Raw genomic sequence first — 22,533 nt, 5'->3', positions numbered from 1 at the left:
GTCATTTTGCCTTCGCCAAATCGCTGAGCTAGGATCGATATATATGAAAGTTTGGTTGACTTGTTTGTTCGGTGTCATGTGTCCACCCCGTTTGGATTTTCATGTCGCATATCTAGATGCTAATTCAAGTATACGTATATATAAAAAATGTATTCTATCTGAGTCTTGTTTGTTTTATTTATCTAATTTAGTCCATGTAATCAACTTAATTATGTTATGTAACTGATATACTCATCATATTTTTTTCCAAAAAAAAAGAAATTACGCAATAATATTATTATGTCTAATATTAACAAGTAAGGTTTCATATTTTTGGTTTCTCTGTTTCGTAATTTTTGGTGTCATTTACTTGTTTCCTTCACTATTGACGTTTCCTGTCCTCTTCCCCACATGAAAAATGCTATGTCTTCGTGAGTTTTCCTTTACCTTGATGTTTAGATGTTGCGTTTATAAAGACTTATCGGCCTATGTTAATTCATTTAGCTATTATTTTCTATCTTATCACTTTATTTCGTTGTCAAATAGTGCTAAGTCAGTGATTTGTTTATCATTTTCAAGTTCAACTATTCTCGAGTACATTTGGATTCCATTTCCAGTCCTTGCATTTTCTTGATGAGACACTAGTGCTCAAACTATGCCTTTCCTAGTTATTCTATCCGACGAATAGGCCTTGAACCGAAATTTTGAGTAGATTGAAGATCTGAGGGAAACTGGGGCAAAAGGGCCCATTTTATGTTTTTTTTTGTATTTTGTTGTTATTGGGTCTAAACCCATATATTTTTTTTGAATATTTTTTCCTTAGATATTAGGACATGTACAAAAATAAATGGGTCAAAAACCTGAAACAAACGGGTCAAAATACTAGTTCAGATGGAGAGAAATTGGATTTCGACTCAACTCTCTCGCACTCTCCCTTTCACTTTCTCTTACCTTATCGTGATTATTTATCGAATATTATCCTTAGTATTAGGGTTAAAACATCAAATTCTCACCATACACCACCTAGCTTGAACTATTTATGTAAATCAATCAAATTTAAATAACGTAAAGCAAATTTTGCAAATCTCAATTATATTGTAAAAGCAAAACTTCATTTTTCAAAAAAATTCTATATAAACTTTTATCTCAAACCTAAGTTAGATGTTTTAGCCAAATATAGTTAGTTGTCAGATAATCACGAGTTAGTGAAATTTTTTTTTGTGTTGTAAAAACCGTACAAAAAATATAAATAACAAAATTCTAGAGCCCCTTTTAAGTTTTTAATCGATTTTTTGTTTTAATTATTTTTAAAACCAGATTTTCTTTATTTTTCTTTAAAAATTAAATGGCGACTGTAAAAAAGTCAAAAACTATAAAACATATTTCTCTAAAATAAAACAATTCATCCACACAATACTAAGAGGCTTTAGCATCCTAAGTTAAGACATCTCATATTCACATTCATTCATGCATCAAGTAAGGGGCATAAGTCAACCAAGATAAGACACAACATTCTTTACTTTATCATACATAGCATATCACTCTTTAAACACTTAGGAATGACATGTATAACCTTTATGTCATCCTATACAATATTATACGATCATCAATATAACCATTAAAGCTTAATTAATCAGTAGGAACACTCATGCATTAACTTTAAGATTACACATATAAACACATAGTCATAGTCTACATGATCTCCTAACACACATAGAAAGAACACATACTTTAACATTACTTCAGGTGTAGTTACATATGCTCATACTTCACATGAAACAACTACACAAATCATTATAATACTTCAAGTAGTTGCCGGCATGACCATGATCATCATAATACATAAAGTAATCCCGACAAGGCCACATCAATTACATGTAAAGCATATAACACCGCCACCATAAGTCGACCATACCAATCACAACATAATGGAAGTCAAATTAACATAATTTAAGGAATTAGGGCAGCATACAAAAACTCCACCCTCAACACTTCAATACAATGCTAAATCATCAAAATCAATATCATAAGGCCCTTACCCATAGCCATAACAAATAATTCAATGCAATTATAAAATACTCAATGAAACTAGGTCAATTCACTACATAATAATCAATCTAAGACAAACTAGCTATCAATTAAATATAATTATCACATTATACAATATCCCATAAAAAACTACACTAGAATTCATAAGCATTAAGTCCGAATCACTTCACCCATAAAGTAGTCAAAACTAGGGTTCGTGTATTTAATGGATTCATATGTTAATTTAGTTAAAATCATAAAATTAATAACAATTCAATCAATATAAAATGCTTTAAAAACCATTAATGCAAGTACCCATGGATAGATCATGAAATTAAACAATATATCTTTGATAACTTCAGAAAACTTCTTTGAAAGTTGGGATCCTTAATGAATAGAGTTTCAAGGATTAAAAACCATACCTTAATAAAGCTAACTCTCAAATTTGATGAATAATTTTCACTCCATTTTGAAATCCAAGCCCTTCCTTGTGTTTTGGCTCCAATGGAGTTCTATAATGGGAATTTGGGTTTTGATTTTGAAGAATGAAATCACCTAAGTGTTTTAGGCTTAAATACATGTTTAAAATACCCAAATGACCCTTTAGGAACATCCCAATGTATTATTTGGAGGTGGGGTGAATTTACAACTTCACCCCATGAAAGCAGTCACTAACGACTTGCGAATTGACAGCTCGTCCCTTAACCAATGAACGTCCAATTTGTCGGTGGTTTTGTATTGAGGATGGTCTTTTTCCTCTCCTTATATAAGACAAAGTAACCACCCACAACTCCTAACCTAGGGGGCGTCAATTGCCACCGTTGTTTGGGTGTCTTTGGCAGTCTTGGGCACTCATGAAGGGTCCTTGCTCAAGGACCCTTGGATGGTCCTTGGGAATATTTTCCAGGACGTTTCTAATCCAAACATGTTCGTATACATTTTTAGGACCTCTCACTTGAATTTCATCCAAAGAGAACACATAAAACTCAACAAAAAATGCCAAGACACACAACATCATTCAGTGCAAACCTTTCGAACGTCATGGATGTTCTTGGACGTTCGACCTCCAAACTTTGGGACTTGACCCACTTCCTATATACTATAATAACTCATATAATGACCTTTATTATCATGATTAACATAGAAACACTTAAAACCACATATGAGGAACATAGATGAGATAGTGGTCGAACATCTTGGTCGTCCATTGACGTTTCAATTCCAAATCACCTAAAACTTTAGACACTGCCTCAATACTACATTATGACAACTTTATTACCTTATACCATAATGAGAACCATGTTATTCTCTAGATTCACCTAAGTAATTTTTGAGGTATTAAAATCTCCCCTGATTGGACAATGATCATCCTCGAATGTTACTTGCCACTCTCCAAACACTTCTAAGAATATAGATTGGATTACAAACTCATGACCATACAATATAACCCATTACAGAATACAAACATCTAATAGAACATCAATTTCACATAATCATGAGCATCACAAGACACCAAAACACCAGAATAAATCCTATAACTCATTATGTTATAAAACTCACAAGCTTCATTCCAAATAGCTAACACTAATTTTATATATAATATTATTCTCATATGCACAAGTTCTAACCACACTACAAAAATTTTAGACAAAAGAATGAATTAGTCAATTTGCAAAAAATTTATTGTGATCAGATGCATTATAGTGAATTTTTTAACATTTTTAAAAAATTTAACCTTTAGGCAATTCATGATAGAAACATGATAATATGCAATGTTGAACCACATAAACAGTTCTTACAACATAATCATACTTTCATGAAATGCACAATGCAAGGAATCAATGAAATTCAATTTCAACAAGACCCCTAAACACAATGCAAATGCAACATACTTCTATTACTTTCTACTCTTTAACTAGAGTTAAATAGCAGAGATAAAACAATCAATCAACACTCCACTACTCACCATGCTCCCTCGATTATTAGGAACTCACAACACTTAAAGAAACACAAGAACTTACCCACATCATGCTTCTCATCCGGATTTGCTCCTCTAGTCCGTATTGCATAGACACACCTCTTATTTGGAGCATCGTCTTGTGGAACCATTGAAGCAACTTGTTTACCCTCTCTTCCTCTACCCAAAATTGTAGGAAAATCTCTCACCTTGTGTCCTTCTTTACCATAACCAAATCAACCACTAGTACTGACTAGACAGTTCCCATAGTGCCTTTTTCCACAAGTGGCACATGTAGGCTTTCCATTTTTAGAACCACCTCCTTTATCAAATTTCACATTAGCAATCCTCGGTTATTCTTGACCTTGATCCCTCCTTTTGAACCCAATTTCATCTAGTTCACTAGAACCACTTCTTTTCAAGTTTCTAGACACCCTCTTAAGTTTGGACTCTTCAATTGATTCGGCATACAACATGAGTCTAGATAGGGTCATATTATCATGTAACATAGCTATACGGCATTCCTCCCTCACTATATCTGTGACCTTTGTCACAAATATACTCATATCATCCCTCGGATTAGACACAAAGGATGCGGCATATCTAGATGAAATTTAGAATTTCAAAGAGTATTCCTCAACACTTATATTAGCTTGATTGAGATTGATAAACTCCTCTACCTTAACCTCCATCCTATCACGGGGAAAGTACTTTCAAAGAAAATCTTCCTTAAATTTGTCCCACTCAAATAGGACTCGCCTTCACCGGCCTATTGTTTCCCAAGCTAATATTGGAGTTGGACCCCAACCTAATTCTAGTACTCCCGCTTCTAGGATTTGGGATTTCATGAGGATGAAACCTCCAACTTCTCATGGATATAAGGTGGATGATGATCCACAAGGTTTCATAGATTAGGTATTCAGTGGTAGATGCTCTAGGTGTTACCCTAGAAAAAAATGGAGTTAGCCGCTTATCAACTCAATGATGTGGATCAAGTGTGGTTTGAGCAATGGAAGAATCGGAGATCCTTAGAAAGAGGTTCGGTTGATTGGGAGGAATTCAAAGAGGCTTTACTAGATAGGTTCTTTCCCTTAGAGAGAAGGGAGAAGAAGATAATTAAATTCATGAACCTTTGTTAAGGGTGAATGAGTGTGCAAGAGAACTCTCACAAATTCACCCAACTCTCTAAGTATGACCCAACTATGGTAACCAACCCTAGGGCAAGGATGAACAAGTTTCTGATGGGAGTTTCTAGCTAGTTGAGAAAGAGTGTCGTACGACAATGCTTTTGAATGACATAGATATTTCTACGCTCATGGTATATGCACAACAAATTGACGAGCCCAAAATTAGGGAGATAAGGCAAGAAGGTAAAAGGAGTAGGTCGGATGATTCTGGTCACCAAAAACCTAAAATAGGTTCTATAAACAAGATTATTCCATGGGAAACAAGGATAGGCCTCAAAACAAACATTCCCAAGGTGGTGGCACACTTTTGAGAGGCCTAGGTGCACTACTTGTGGAAAACAACATATGGGTAGGTATCTTGCCGGTAGAGATGGTTATTATGCATGTTTTAAAAAGGTCCACAAATACGAAGGACTGACCTAATATCAAAGCAATAGGGAAGGAGGTCAAAACAAGCTACTCGAGGTGGTCCAGATCCCAATGCTCCAAAGAAGAGTCACCTCAAGGGGGTGGAAGCTAGGGGGAGTACTAATTCGGAGTTGATAGTCCTGGTAAGTCTTAACCGTTTATGATTTTTGTTTTTATGCTATGTGATGATTTTGTATGGTTTTTTTACCTCATATGATACTTCCTTCTTGATGAAATGCATAGTTAATATATTCTTGGTCTTTTAGCATATTTGACACTGTTATTGTGATGTTCATTGTAAGTTTTATGAATTTTTAAGAAAATGTTTTTTTCTCGAATAAAAGTTTGTTTCTTTGTTAAAGTGGTGTATATGAGAATGTTTAATGTTGGAGAAGGTAGTTACTCCATGAAAGAAGGATAAATATGAATTTTGAATATCTGAAGATTTACAAAAAAAGGTTTCCGGTGTTGCAAGTGTTTGGAAATGTGAAATGGTTCTCCTTGCTAGTTTATGCTTTCATTATGAATTTTTTTATCATGATTTTAATGTGTTATGTGATTCTAAGTGACTCATTGTTTCTCTTAAAGTTTTAGTGTCATTGGAGAGCTAATGTTATTCCAAGTGGGGGAGAATGTAACACCCTAAACTGAACTAAGGTGAACTAGAGGTTACAGATAATTTCATGTGTTAATTTTCTTATTAAATGATTTTCATTAGTTTGCTTACAAAATGTGTGGAGTTTGGTTAACTTTAGAGGTCAAACGTCCAAAAACATCCATGACGTTCGAAAGGTGTGTCTTAGAACGTTCTTATGTGTCTTCGTGTGTGAAATCAAAATTGATGTGGGATGTTCATAAGACCTAGAATAAAATTTTTAGGACATTAATGTTTGGGTACAACCCCACCTGGAACCCACAATGGGACCTACAGAAGGGTCCGAGAGAAAGACCCAACAAGGGCAAACGACAACAAGTGGTCCATCTAACGGCCCGTCAACTTGACTCGTCCATTGTAACTGAAAGGGGGTCTAGCCAGGACCCAAATTCCGCTAAATGTCCACTCATGACACACCACCAACTGACAGTTTATAGACATACAGTTCGTTGATCCCATCCGTCGTTTCAAGCCTGCCAAAAAGATGTGTTCCCTGTAATGAATTGGGGTGTTTGGTAAAATCACCCAAACGATTTTAGGAACCTAGGAATATATTTTAGGGTTTTAAAGTTATATTATATTTATTTTAATTACTATACCTAGACAGGACCACTCACTTCAAATATTCAAACTCCCTTTCTAAAAAAAACTATCTCAAAGTCACCATTGGAGCTAAGACTCAAGGAAAGCTATGAAGGCTTAATTGTACGTTTTATTCACTAAATTTTGTGTGTTTCCTTCTACTTGAGGTTTGGTATCCATCCTTGAACCCTGTTTCAATGAAGGTGACATTTCCAAAATATTTCAAAAAGGGTTTCCAAACTATACTTTCTTCTATCTTTTTTTAAGTATGGGTCTTATTGTAAAAATATTTTAATGATTCAAATGTGTTTTATCTAGTATGAATTGATGACTTTAATATCAAAACTCTAATGAACATGTTTATGCATATTTCAAACTGTTAGATTAACAAATGGGTTTAATGAACATATTTGTGTAGGTTATGAATTTTGGCTTTCTTCTGTTGTAATTATGATTTAGATACTTCCCTTATGGAATTATTATGATGAAATATAGAGAATTTGTTTTTTGGTGGTGATGGATTGGTTAAATGGTGAGTTATTTATAGATCTTGTATATTTCTTATTATAAATTGCTCTTTAGTGGTATGGTCAATCTTCTTGGTGGCGGTGTTTACTTAATGCATTTGGATATATTTAGTGTGTATTGTGAGTATGGATTTGAAGGCCTAATGTGTGAAATGAAGGGATATTGAAGTTTGTTCTTGTACTGTGTATTGTGGAGCTTGAATTACATGATGTGCTTAGATTATGCCTAAAGGAAGAATATGATTACGTCAAGCATGTAAAGTGTGTAATTTGATGAATGAAGGTCTAAAGCAAGCATTAGAATTTAGTATAAATGAAATGATGTTTTTTAAGGTGTAGTCACACGTATGCACACATACTTAAGTGAATGAATAAAGATAAGTTATGTAAATAGAGAAGTTTTGAGGTGGACACTCTTCATGATTTAAGATGAAGTGTTTAGTAGAAACCTCAATACATCCTAAGAGCTTTCTAAGATAGGTCAGAGGATACATGCCCTTCTTGAGTTGAGATGTGGTGTACACTAGTTATCCTTAACCCATAATATATAATGTTTAGAATCCATGGGGGTTATATCTAGCACTGAGAGGATATTAAGAAGAGGTGGTTAGACTTCATGAGTTGGGATGTTGTATTCCATGATACCTCTTATTATGAGTACTCATCGTAAGTATAGAATGAGTTAATTAATAGCAATCTCCTTATCCCTTAACTATGAGTCTGCATGGATGTAACTATTGGGCAAGCCATGTAAATGCCAAGAAAATGACTTTACTCTAGGTAAGTGAGGATCCCTCATCCGAGGAGTTAATATTCGAATTCCATGTCTAGCTCTCATGGTCTATGTCTGTAAAGCTAACCCCACAAAAGAAATGAATGTGCTAAGTCTTCTAAAAGAGTGTGCTACTTAGGGTAGGTAGTGGAATGGGACGCTATTTATCCATTACATTAAGTAGGCATTCTGAAAGGGGATTCTTAGTGAGTCTTGTATGAATTGAATGAACTAAGTCTCCAAAAAAATGCATTACTTAGTGTAGGTGGTTGTATGGGACGCTATCTATCCATTGTACTATGTAGGACCTTTCGAAAGGGATCTTAGTGCAAAGCTTTCTAAAAGTGTACTACTTAGGGTAGGGTGTGGCATGAGACACCATCTACTCATTTCTCTAAGTAGGCATTCTGTAACGGAATTGTTGGTGTCTTATTTGAGTGTTCTCCCAATGTGTTGTTATTGAAGTGATGGCTTGTTCTCCGGAGGTGACCGTTGTCTATAAGATGTGATTGCTTGGACGATATGGTTTCTCTATGATTGAGGGGGAAAAGGTAAGCTTTGATGCTTATGTTGGTTTTATAGTTTCATGAGTATGCGTGAAGGTGAATTTTTCAATGATATGTTTATATGATATCCCTTGCGGCTATATATATTATAAATAGTTTGAAAAACCTCGTTTTTGAGGTTAGACTCTATGAGATTAGACATCAGATTTTTAGACTTTGTGTATTAGTGTTGGATTTTGAGATTCTTGCAAGTGATTTTTTGGATATTAATCAAGCAAACTTTGGATTTTATTCTTTCTCATTGAAGTAAGTACATGAATTCGTATTTAATATATTTGAATATTGTGTTTATGGCTATGAGTAACTAAACTCTATAACTAGGGTTGTGGGAACCATAGGCAAATAATGAGATAAACCCTAACTAAAATAACATTTCTAGAGGCTAGTATTGATTGGTACGAGGTAATAACTTAGTCAAATATCGAATACGGTGCTTAATATGAGGTAAGGATAAGGGTTAGGATAGCAACACACGTAGCCGGACCAAGGTGCGGAGTGAGATTTTCTAGATGCCGGACGAAGGATTTAGAAATACATAACTTATCACTTTGCATGCAAGATACTAGGAAAGAATTGTTACAGTTAGAGTTATCAAGTTATGAACCTGCGGGGAACACGTAAACCCTAGTTACTTTGATTAATTGATTAAAACCCAACATTCAAAGCTGTCAAGTGTCTGTTTCAAGTTCGTTATTTATTTTCACTTATTTAGAGATAGAAATACCCCCCCTTTTTATTTTTTTACTTTCCAAGAAAGTCATTGACCAAACAATAGTAATAATAGGTTGAAGTTACGTCTAGACTATTTTCCTCGTGGGAACGATCCCAACCTCACTAGTTTGGTTATTTACTTGACACGACCGCTTTACTTCTTATTCGAGAAGTAAGTTTGAGCATATCAAAACCCTAACTCAATTTTTGGGATCATAGAATATCCCCCACCTGGGAACATTCTTGGAATGACAGTTGGAACACTTAAATCACAACAAGGACTGCAATGAATCATAGAGCAGCGTATAAGAGTCATAAAATAATCATGTAGAAGTTAATGCGCCACACTCACAAGTAACAGAACTTCCAACAATTAGCACTCAACGCAACACAAGCAAGCAAAATATTTATTCACTCACTCTTTAATGCATCAAACACATAGGAACTTATCATGTTGATAGGACGAACATCCTTCTCCTAATCATAACATGGTCATTACAACTAATTTTATTAAGACCTCTTCTTGCAACCATCTTTTAGTCACACTTAGGCAGTTTCAACAACACTCAAGAACAAGTAGGCTCATACTTATATGCACATATTCTTGAGTAAGATAGGTTGACAATGCATTCTTATTAGTTAAGCCTAGTTCCATCAAAGTCATTCTCAACTATACCATCCTTAGTTCCATCCATAGAGGAATGTCCTTCTCCTTGAGACACTTACATTTCTCGTAAGTTCATACCTAAGCAAATTCACAAAGGTAAACCTTAATGTAACATAAGAATTTCCACAAATTTAATAATGACATACTGAAACATCCTTCCTAGTAAAGTCTAAATGGTATTCCATACCAACCATATCACAACAATTAGGGAGCCACTTCAAAAAATAAAAATTTCTAACATAGGAATAGCCTTCACAGTAAGAATCATATGGGAAAAATAACATAAATTATAGGTACTCAAAAGTAATTCTCTCAACATCAAATTCCATGTTTATCACCCAAAGTCTTAGTGTCCGTTAACGATGTGGTTTCCCTAAAAGTAAAAGGGACAGTTGAAGTAAAGTAAGGACCTTAACTATGATAACCTAAAGGTAGTTTCTTAGTTTAGGTGGGGGTATGGAAATTCACCTATCCTTTGTACAAGTGACTCTTGAAGGAAGTCCTAGGAAGGTGTTCTAATGCATGTTTCTATTTATATGTTCCTTATGCATGACTTTGTAGTATTTGTCTACTTGTTGTGATGAACAACATGATATGAGTCTATCAGATGTTGTCTTGTCCTTACATACAATAGATTGATCTTAATGAACACATGATGAAGGTTGTTGACATGAATGAAGTTGTCCTCACTTGCTATGTTGATGTATGAATTGTATGTTAAGGCTTGTGGTCTTATGATAGGTCATTAGTATGTTTGAGGTTATGGAGATTCACATATACATTGCTCTAGTAGACTTAGAGTAGGATTGTAAGTAAGGGATTATAATGCATTGATGTGTAGTGAAGTTAGAATATGTGCAATTGGACGTAACTTACTGTAATATGCTTATAGTATTGGCTTAAATTTGTCTTTGAGGTATTACACTTCTATGATTGGTTGCAGGTATGGTTTTTATTGTGGCCTTAAGGTGAAGCATTGCATCAAGTATCAGTAGTGTGTTCATTGGGAGGTTAATGAGTTAAAAGAAGTTCATTGTAAAGAAAAAAATGCTCACTGTAATATGAATGATCTTAAAGTAAACTGACCCCAAATATGGCTTAAATTGTATGTGTGATCTTATACGATATTTGGGCTTCAAATATGTCTATATGAAGTATGTGAATTATATAAATGCTATTACATAAAGGTTTTATGAAGATTTACACAAAAAGACATGAAGTATGAATCAAGAAAATGTCCCTTTTAAATGAATGTTTTTGCATGGTTGCCATACTTAGTGCATTCTTATACTAACTTCATTCTTCTTTACTTTTTACACATAGTGTAGGTTATGGATTCTTAAAGGAGATTTTAAATGGTGAAGAGATTGATAGATGATTCCCTATCTAAAGGAAAGGAATCCTTCAGTCTAAGGATTCCTAAGTCACGTCTTACTGTAAATTCTTTTATTATTGTACTTATGTATTATTATATGTGGTCCATATCCCTAAAGTACTCTTATGATATTGGTTCTAAGATGGAAAAGCAGTTTAGTGTCTTAAAATATCTATGATGATATTTTATATATATATATATATATATATATATATATATATATATATATATATATATATATATATATATATATATATATATATATATATATAAAGTAGTGGTCTAGCATGTGATGTGCTAAGAAAATTTTAAATCCACTAAATATACCAATGACAATTCGATGAATGACAACTATATTCTTGTATAAGACATCCGAGAGGTTAAGTAAGCCATGTTACTCATAGGGTTGATCCTAGGATGTGACAAACGTCGTATCAGAGCTTGAGGTGTATGGGACGACGGAGTCCATGACGGTCCGTCGTGACCATGACAGTCCGTCGTGACCATGACAGTCCGTCGCGTGGTCCATCGATCCAGCCGTGTTTTGGCAGATTTCCAGCAATTAGAATCCTTGTTTAATTAGGTTTTTGTTTAGCCGAAAAGGGGTAGTATGGAGGATCACTTTGGTTTGTATTGAAGGAGGCATATCCATAGAAAAGGGCCCAAAACTTTGATTAATTGAGTCGGTAATATGTGGTAAAACCACATCTACAAAAAATGGCTTACCAAATTCTTTCCAAGCCAATAAAAGTTGCGACTAAGACAAAATGTGAACTTTTAAATGACGAGTTTGCTAAAATTTCCTCATAAGATGAATTATTACAATTTATTGGCAAGTTTCTTAATTTAAACGAAATAAAGTTATCGGTATAATTATAAAATAATTAATTCAAAAGTGTAAACTTGATTCTTGCTTTTCACAAGAGAGTAAGATCTAGAATTTTGGATATCGGTCAGTTAGTCCTTAAGCGCATTTTTCCTCACAAAGATGAGTATAAAGGAAAATTTGCGCTGAATTGTCAAGGACCTTAAATGGTTCGAAATTATTATCTGGAGGTGTTTTGGTCCTGTCAGAGATGGAAGGCACCGCATGGCCAAAACTGATCAACTTAGATGTTGTCAACAGATACTACCTGTGAAGCTTCAGTTTGTATTTCTGTCATTTCCTTGTATGTAGTCTATTTTTCTTGTAATTGCTTTGTTTAAATTTTTATCCCTCTTTTACTAAACTATGTCTCACCTGAATTGTAAAGAATGAGATACGGTGGCGTACGTCGGCCTCGAACACCCCCATTTATCCCTTTTAATATTTCTTTGTATTTGATCTATGTTTGACCTGAATTCTCAAGAAGGAGATACGTAGGCGGCCTGTGTTGGCCTCGGTTAATTTTCTTTGTAGAATATCTCATTATTGTTAACCTTTGAGGGAAACTACATTGGACCTGATTCCTTCTTCAATGGGATACGTAGGCGTGCCACAAGGGTTCGGTATATCTCTAGTATGATTTCTATTCCTCTTTATAATAGAATCGTGGACAAAATTTTCAAGAGGGACTCAAAAATTCTCAAGGAAAAAGATTTTCCTTCAACAAGTAAAGACTGAAGTTACTTTAAGATTAGCAACTGGGACATAATTTTTGAGAGGATCTAAAAAATTCCATGATTTGCCCACCAACAGCTAAAGATAAGACAAGATAGTTAACTGGGACAAAATTTTTGATAATAGCCTCAAAATTTCAACATAGTTTTATTGAATGTCTAGAGTGACCCTGAATACCCCCCCCCCAACGAATTATCAGATAGATCGCCAAGCATCACAATCAAAGAAGTTTGCTAAGCACGCTGTGGCAAGATACATGGCAGTAAACATTTTTCAAAATCATACTTTTCAAAACATTAATTCTCTATGTTTTTCCCTTTATGTTTCATCTGTTTTGGCATAAAAATGTTTTTTCTTATCTAACAAGAGTCAGGAGATCAGAAAATCTACCAGAGATAGCAGGACAAGGTGTAGACAACTGAAGAAATTGACATAGATCAGTTCACTTTATAACAATTTTTCAGTGGAAGTAGGTGTATAGGTTTACTCTAAAATAAACCAATTCCTCCAATTTATGAATACAGATAATCAAGGGGGCGAAGACTCTCAAAAATTTATGATTTTTATGTGGATGCAGGAAATATTTTATATTGCTTATATTGAAAACTGAGGAATGTTAACTTTATTGTTTCATTTAATTCCCAACAAAGAAGTCTATAATGAAGGTATAAATGTGTTCAAAGATCATTCAAATGAAAATCTCAAAAAAGACGTTTTACACCATTTCATCAAGGCTTCCATCTGCATCATATTATTAGATATTATAGTATTACTTCCTGGATGGTCATTTTATTTGTAGTATCAATTGAGATTATACAAACCCTGGAGGGTCATGTGATTGTATCGTCAATTGAGACGATGTCATTATCCATAAGGAACCTAGAAGATCACTATGTGGATCGGTTGAAGCACTATCTTCATTTTTACAAAGATATTCATGCATCGTGAAAGGTCATGCATCGCGGAGAATCATACATTCCAGGAAGATATTTGTGCCTCGCAGAAAATGCAGGCACCGCAAGAAGATATTCATGCATCACAAAAAATCATGCATCGCGAGTTGATATTTATGCATCGCGGGTTGATAATGATCTATTGAGAAGATACACATCCATTGTGACAATATATTCATGCATTGTGGGAATATATTCATGCCCGTATGAAAATCAGGCATCGTGGAAAGATATTCATGCCCTAAAGAAAGTAATACCTCCCAGAAAATTAGGCATCACGGGAAGATATGATATTCATGCCTCATAGAAAAATTATGCATCGTGGGAAGATATTTATGCATCACGTAAAATCATGCCACATGAGAAATATTCATGCATCGCGGAACATCGTGCATAGTTAGTTGATATTCATGCATCGAGAAGATATTCAGGCATCGCGAGAAGATATTCATACATTGAGAATTGTTTTCATCCATCGAGAGAAAAATAATGAATTGCAAGAGAAAACACATGCATCGCGAAAAGAAGTCATGCATTGTAAGAGAAAAATAATTCATGCATTGCGGAAATGTCATGCATAACACAAAAATATTCATATATCGCGGAAGAAGGAAGAAACTAATTGCGTATCCCACCAGCATCAACTGTATCTTTTATTTGTCAAGAGTAGACATTAAGAGAATCATCAAAAACGACATCAAGAGAAATATCAGCACACTACATAAGCTTTTATTTATTTTGACATCAAATGAAGAGTACCTCAAAGAATATATTGCAATCTTATGACATAATCTTTATTTGCTTTACGTCAAACTTGTCGAGTTGACGTCAAATGCTGAAGGAGAGCAATTATGTGTCAACACGGTAACACATACATCTCCCATTTGAATTTTTTTTATGTTGACGAGTTTATCTCAGTCTTTGTCGAGAGCATACGAAAGGATGAATTTTTCCAAAAAAACCTACGGGTGCGGATAAAATCAAAAAGGATGCGACACAACGTGAAACTTTTTCTTAGCAGCGAACTGGTAAATAGTCCAAATAGGAGTGTCAAGCTCTTAAGATATGAGCAGAGGAGAGACTTTCACCGCATTAAAACTACACCCCTATCAGAAGGTATGTGGGTTTTTATTTAGGATTATTAGATTCATTTTTCATCTGAAATTTTGATATCCACCTAAAGTAACTTCACAATACGAGTAAAAATGCACCAAGATATTTGGAAATTACGTTCATGTAAGCTTTTAAGTATGGGTATGAAGCGCGCCACATTCATGACTTAGAGGTTACAAGCCTCCTTTCACACTCAACTTGATTTGTCACTTATCCAGAACCAAAGGTTATCTATCATAATAGATTTACTAACCTATTGAGTTAGACTACACACAACCTCATTTCATGAGTTTAAGGATATGTAGGCGGGCTTAATATTGAAAACACAACTGTATTTTGATGTTCCTTTTAAAATCATGTTCTTGATCATCCCTATCCCTTCATAATATATTATCGAGGTGACTTTGAATTATTTTAAAATTGTGTGTCAAATAAAGCGTATCGAGTACAAGTGACCTAAATTCTCATATAGCCTGAGATATGTAGGAAACCCCATTATCAGCGTTCGGCCATAATTCCTAAAGCCGTACAAAATTCCTTTTTCAAGAGATGAATGGGTTGTCGGTCAAAATTATATTAGTCAACTTCATTTTCCTCAAATTTCAAGCATCAATATAAGCAAAAATAGTGAAAGTTGTAGACGAATTTTGACCCTCCCCGATAGAAATTAATTAACGAACTTGTTAAATGATTTGAAATGAATAGATTTCGTAAAATTCACTTACTCATTTGCAATACCTTGGAAGTTCAGTATTTTTGGTGTAAAAAATGGTTCACTCTAAAGCTAGAAGAGTTCAGTGTAACATTTTGGTTACTTTACTGTATAGTTCACTCTGTTGGTTTAAATTATGGATATCCTTATCTAAGTGCATCTATTGGTTAAAATAATGGAAATCCTTCTCTAAGTGTTAAATGATTTTCCTTATGTTTTTTGCTTCTATAAACATGAATGTTTACTTAATTGGCATGAAAATGTGTTTTCACAAAAATTTCCCTTTTTGCATGTTTTTTCATATGCCATACAGACTACATTGTTTGTAAAAACCCCATACTTTTCTATAATCTATAAGTATAGGTTGGAAGCTTTTGGAAGATTTGAAGGCGAAGCTTGGGAAATCTACTCTCTCAAGATTTGGTATGTCCTCATACATTCGAGGACATAGTTTATGTTTTTCTTAGTTTTAATATTAAGACTTATTATGTATTTTCTTTCGATGTAAAGGGCTGTGTACCGAATATATTATATTGTTTTTTTAATTTGGCTTTTGACGATGAGATTCTCTAAATATTTATGAAAGACTAGCTTTTTATTTAATGTCGTAAAAAAATTTAAATTTCGCACTACTTTTCATATATTATTTAATGAACGATAGTTAAGGATTATACAAGACCCCAATGGGTCATGTACGCACGCTCATGACCCAAGGGTTATCTCTAACTTCTAGGGGATACTTTCGGGTCGTGACAGACTTTGTATCATAGCATAAGGTTATGGAAAATAGTTAATGGTCTAAAAGTCTCAAAAGCCACATCTAGATCTTGGTCATTAGTTCTAAAATTTTGAGATTACTATTTTATGTGATTAGTGATGATTCTAACATTAATTTAACTTTTTAATCATGAAGGTTTAACTCATTTGCTTATTTTACTAAAATGTCCCTTTTTACATGTTTTTGCATATGCCATAATTAGTACATTGTTTTGTAGTGGCCCCATAGTTTTCTATGCTCTATATGTATAGGTTTGGAAGTAAGTTTGAAGACTAGAAGACAAGCTCGGGAATTTAGTCTCTCAAGACTAAGTATGTCCTAATATATTCGATGACATAGTTTTAATTTCTTAGTTTCTATCATTAAGAATTATTATTTATTTTCATTTAATGTTAAGGGTCGTGTCCCTAAAATATTTATGTAATGTCCTTATGTTTTCTTTTGAACACAAGATATATCCTTAAATTTTATGAAGGATGTTTTCTTTGTTAATTTATTCGTGAAAAGCATTATTCCACACTACTTTTCATGTCTTATGTAACGAATGATAGTTAAGGCTTTTACAAGACCTCTGAAAGGTCAAATACACAATAGTTCTGACCTAAGGATGCTCCATTCTTCTATGGGGTACGTGCAGATAGTCACAAACTTTGTATCACAACATATGTTTTGTGAAATAGTTTACGGTTGAAAGTCTCACAAGCCACGTCTAGTCTATTCTTATTCAATTTGTGTGAGTCGCGGCACATCCATCAATCAGAGGATATAGGACGATAGTGTTTTATTATCTTCATTACTCTTGTATCTTTCCATACAACTTAACACCATAAGGTCTCTCTCTTCTTTTCCCTTGTTCGGTGATTTCTAGATATGATTTGCTCGGAAGGGGAGATATTTCTATGTTTGACGGAGCCAAAAGTGAGCTTCGATGCTTATGATAATTTTGTGTCTAAGAGAATATGTGAATGTTACTTGTAAGGATTGAGATGTGATGACATTTATGTCTATGTGTGACTTATGAGTTTGAAATTATAGTGATGTGAATGTCACATATGGGTTTACCCCCTAGATGCAATTGGCGGCGGCGACCTCTTTGTGGAGTAAGACTAGCCTCTTAGCTTACTTCATTACATTCATAGGTCAAATTTAGTGGAAAATTTAAATCTTTTCATTAATTCTACTTGGAGGTTTACATAGACCTCTACATACATTTAACATATATATATATATATATATATATATATATATATATATATATATATCGAGTATACATAGACCCTTCGCATTGGAAGATTACTTAGTATTCTAATTTTACTACACATAAGTATATAAAATATAACATAGTCATGATAGTCATAATAGTCGTATCATCTCATAACCATCTAATAATATTGTATGAACTTGGGAATAATCAATAAATAATGTAAAAATGCCTCACATGTGCTATCCAATGTTTCGGAAAGAAAGACCACTAGTAGTCTTTAATTAAAAAGCAAACTCCATAAGATAAATAGTGCCATCACACTCGGAACATGAAGACCTACACTACATTGATAAATAAGAGATCCAAACTTTATTCAAGTCGCCTTTAAAGCACTCCAACCTCCGAAACCTAAAATGTTGGGGAAAAGGAACAAATGGGGTTAGTACACCACTCTTACTAAGTATGACACCATATGCACACATACTATGAAAACGTGCTAAGGAAAAGGATATTTCATAAAGATATGCAATTTACTTTGGAAACACTTATGCATATTCAACAAGACCATACTAATCCATAAAACATGTTCATGAAGCCATAAGCATGTACATTACAAAACCAACATCATCAAGTATAGTCAAGTAAACATGCAAAGACTATAATTAGATACATATACAAGTAACTTTATCATCAATTCATCTTAAAAATAAGAACAAATAAGAGTACATTTCATTCTAAACAAAGCAAGTCAATAATCCATGCACTCCTATCAAGTCAACAAGTGGAATGACCAAGTAAAGCCTTATAACCTTAATCAATCAAGTAAACCCAACAAGAGTCATGCATAACATCCTACTTCACATAACATGGCATTTAGGTATGCATATTATCTTACTTTAACAATAAGAACATCGACCTATGACTCTGTTATGCCTCGTATTTTTTTTATATACGTAGTGCGCATCGTGATCTAGAAGACGTAAAGAAATATTAGGCAAGGATGTTATTTCCAAATGTGATATTAAGTATGAGTTGGCTAATGTAAGTGCCATTAAATTTAAGTGAGGGATTAATTAGTGGCTAATTTGGACTGATTTAATTCAATGGGCCCCACCACTCAAGGCAAAAAAATTAAAAAGGGATCAGATTGTGGGCTGGCCTTAGTGGACAGGTGTAGAGGGGGGCTGCCTCCACTTCATACTATTAAATGAGGTGGAGAAATCCACTCCATGCTATATAAAGTGGTGAAATGCATTGCTGCATATCATCTTCTTCTTCACCACTTGTCTTAGGCAGCCATGGAAATGGAGAAACCAACCCTGCAACTCTTGGCCAGCAGCTGCAAATAATTTGGTTAGTAATCTCCTTGTTTGGTGTGTTAATTCTTTAGAATACCCTTGTTAATTATCCATTAATTTTAAGAAGGGGGCGTGACCAGTAGCTTAGGAAGTTTGTTTTAGTTATTGAATGTACTAAGTATGAATGGAAACCATAATCGGATTATTAGTGGTGTCGTGTTGGTGTTTGGGCTGTTTTGATTAAAGCAAACTGCAGGAAAATTCTGTTTTGGCATTATGTATATGTTGAATGTGATTATGAGTATATACTCCAAAGGATGAATACGATAAGGTAGATGTGTTACGAATTATAAAACGAGTTATCACTCGGTGTGTCGTTGCTTCGCTGATATAGTTGCCGAGATGGAACTGTTTTGGGGAGGGGGCTGTTTAATATGATTCTTTGGGTTATATGTGTTATTGGTATTGTTGTGGATAATTTGGATTGTTGTCGGATTGGGACGAAGTAAGGAAAATAGGGGAGGTGCTGCCGAATTTTCGTTAGATTATTAGCTAGCTTACAAGAAAGTAAAGCACGATGTTTATCTAATTGCGGCACGATTGTTGCTTGTTATAGATTAATAGCTTGAGCAGTAAATATTGGACGTGCGGCTCGATTATACGGTATGTAACGCTGTCCCTTCTTTCTTTGCTTGGCATGACTTTTAAAAATAAGCGAATAACGGACAGATTTGATACTTACCTCTAAAGCGTCTAGGTGATGTATATTCTTGCTTCCACAATTATTCCTCTATATATCGGTTATGTCTAAGGCTATGATGATCTCTAATATCTATGGTAATGCTTCTTAGAGTCATTGAAATTTTACGTTTTCATATCGTATTAAAGGTTCATAATCTTGATAAAACATTAATCTTTGGTAAGAAATGATTTTAATTGCATATGGTTGCTCATAATATTCTGCTCGTGCATAGAGTCATTTATCATTTCACCGAGTCCCGGGCCGGGTAATGTTCGTGCGGAGTTTCTTGCATATGTCACCGAGTTCCTCACTAGAGGGCCGGGTATGTATATTATATATATGATTGGTGATGAGGATGGTTATGATGATGATGATGACGGAGATGACGTGATGATTATTTTGCCGAGCCCCTTACTAGGGAAGCTGGGCACCTTAAATGTTAAATATATGCATGATTTTCACTTAAAAAGTATATGTGTAGCGATATTTTGTTTTGAGTTGCCACATTGGTATCCTGTCATCTTTACCTTATGCTTTACATACTCAGTACATTGTCCGTACTGACCCCCCTTTCCTCGGGGGGCTGCGTTTCATGCCCGCAGGTGTAGACGCGCAGTTCGGTGATCCTCCCGCCTAGGATATCTACTCTGCTGATTGGGAGAGCTCCACTATTCCGGAGCCCATTCGTTTTGGTACATAACTTTTGTGTAGTCTTTTGCTCGTCCATGGGTATGGCGGGGCCCTGTCCCGTCGAGTTTCACTAATGTACCCTTAGAGGTCTGTGAACATTATGTGGGTTGTATATATATGTTTTGGATAATGGTCTGGACATGGTTTGTTTGGGATGTCCGCTTGTACAGGGGCAGCCTTGTCGGCTGTGAACATCATTATGCTTTGAATAAGTGGCGGCCTTGTCGGCTCGCGTATGCTGTTATGGTTGAATGGTTATGACTCCTTATGAGACAGGTCCTCTTATATATATATATGACGTTGGGGTTGGCTTGATTTGATTAAATTCCATATTGTCTTAGTTTCAGTTGGTCATACTTAGCAGGTTTGTATGTGGGTGTCCAAAATGGGCACTAATCACGGCCTATCGGGTTGGGTCGTGACAAAGAGTGGTATCAGAGTGGTTCTTCCTCGGAAGTGTCTACAGACCGTGTCTAGTAGAGTCTTGTTTATCGGTGTGTTGTGCACCACATCTATAAACAGGAAGCTACAGGACATTTATGATGTCATTCTTTCTTCTTATTCTAGATCGTGCGATAGAGCTATATTAATAGGATAATCCCTCTCTAACGAATCCATGTGTTTTCAGCTATGCCTCCAAAGAAAGCGACAGCCGCCCAGAAGGGAAAATCGGTAGCAGAAGGTACTAGTCAGACCCGAAGAGTTACTAGGGCCCGTGCCCAGTCTATGCCTGGTATTATGCTCCAGTCGGAGAGCTCTGCTACACCCCCACCGCCAGAAGAGCTTAGAGCAGCAGCAGCTCCAGTTCGGGGGACACCACCAGCCCCCGAGGCCCCAAAATCTGAACCTCCAGCTCCTCAGTCAGGGGCGGAGGATAGGGCCATGAGAGATGCGGTTCAATTGCTGACTAGATTAGTGGCAGATCAGGCTCGCAGGCATGGACTAGGAGTTGATCATGCGGACAGATCTGATAGCTTAAGGGCTCGTGACTTCTTAAGTTGTAATCCTCCAGAGTTCTTTGGGTCAAGGCCACAGGATGATCCGCAAGAGTTTATTCGTCAGATGTAGCGTACATTGAGGATAATCAAGGCTTCGGAGACCGAGTCTGTTGAGTTGGCTACGTATCGTTTGCGGGATGTAGCTATTAATTGGTATGAGTCTTGGGAGTTATCTAGGGGTGAGGGTGCCCCTCCAGCGGTATGGGATGAATTTGTGGAGGCTTTCCAGGGCCACTTCCTGCCTCCAGAGATGAAGCGAGCTAGAGTCGATAAATTCTTGCGTTTGAAGCAAAATGGCAGGAGCGTTCGAGAGTATAGCCTCGAGTTTGATTCATTGGCTAGGCATGCGCCTACTATTGTGGCTGATATGGCCGATAGGATACATCGTTATGTGATGGGATTGGATCGTTATCTGATTGACGGTTGTATGGCAGTGACTCTTCAGCCAGGTATGGACATTGCTCGGGTGCAGGCATATGCACAGGGGGTAGAGGATCGGCACCGGGGACGTCAGCCAGATAGAGATTATAATAGAGGCCAGCATAAGAGGGCTAGATCAGCAGGTTATCCTGACGAGTTTCAAAGCAGGCAGTCTCAACAGCATGTTAGATTTTCTTCCCAGCCAACACAGAGTGCACCCCCACGTTTCATGGGTAGGGGGTTCGATCGTATGGGATATTCGGAACCTGGTCAGAGCTCTAGGGCGTCAGGGTCACAGATGGGCAGGGGTTTGAGCCAGTCGAGGCCACCTTTGCCTCGGTGTTCTCGTTGTGGTAAGTCCCATCCTGGGGAATGTCGTTGGGCTACAGGTGCGTGTTTTTCTTGCGGCCGTCAGGGCCATACTATGAGGGAGTGTCACCTTAGAGGTAGTGCAGGTGGTATGGCACAGCCTACAGGGTCCGTTGCTGGTTCATCTTCTTCTGTGGCTATGCGCCCTACGGGGCAGGGTATTCAGGCACCAGCAGGCCGTGGTAGAGGACGTGGTGGAGCTTCCAGTTCTAGCGGTCCCTCAAACCGTATATATGCTTTGA

The sequence above is a fragment of the Solanum lycopersicum genome, chromosome 6 (genome assembly GCF_036512215.1).
Source record: "Solanum lycopersicum chromosome 6, SLM_r2.1".
Classification (NCBI taxonomy): Eukaryota; Viridiplantae; Streptophyta; class Magnoliopsida; order Solanales; family Solanaceae; genus Solanum; species Solanum lycopersicum.
Note: the sequence above shows the minus strand (reverse complement) of the source record.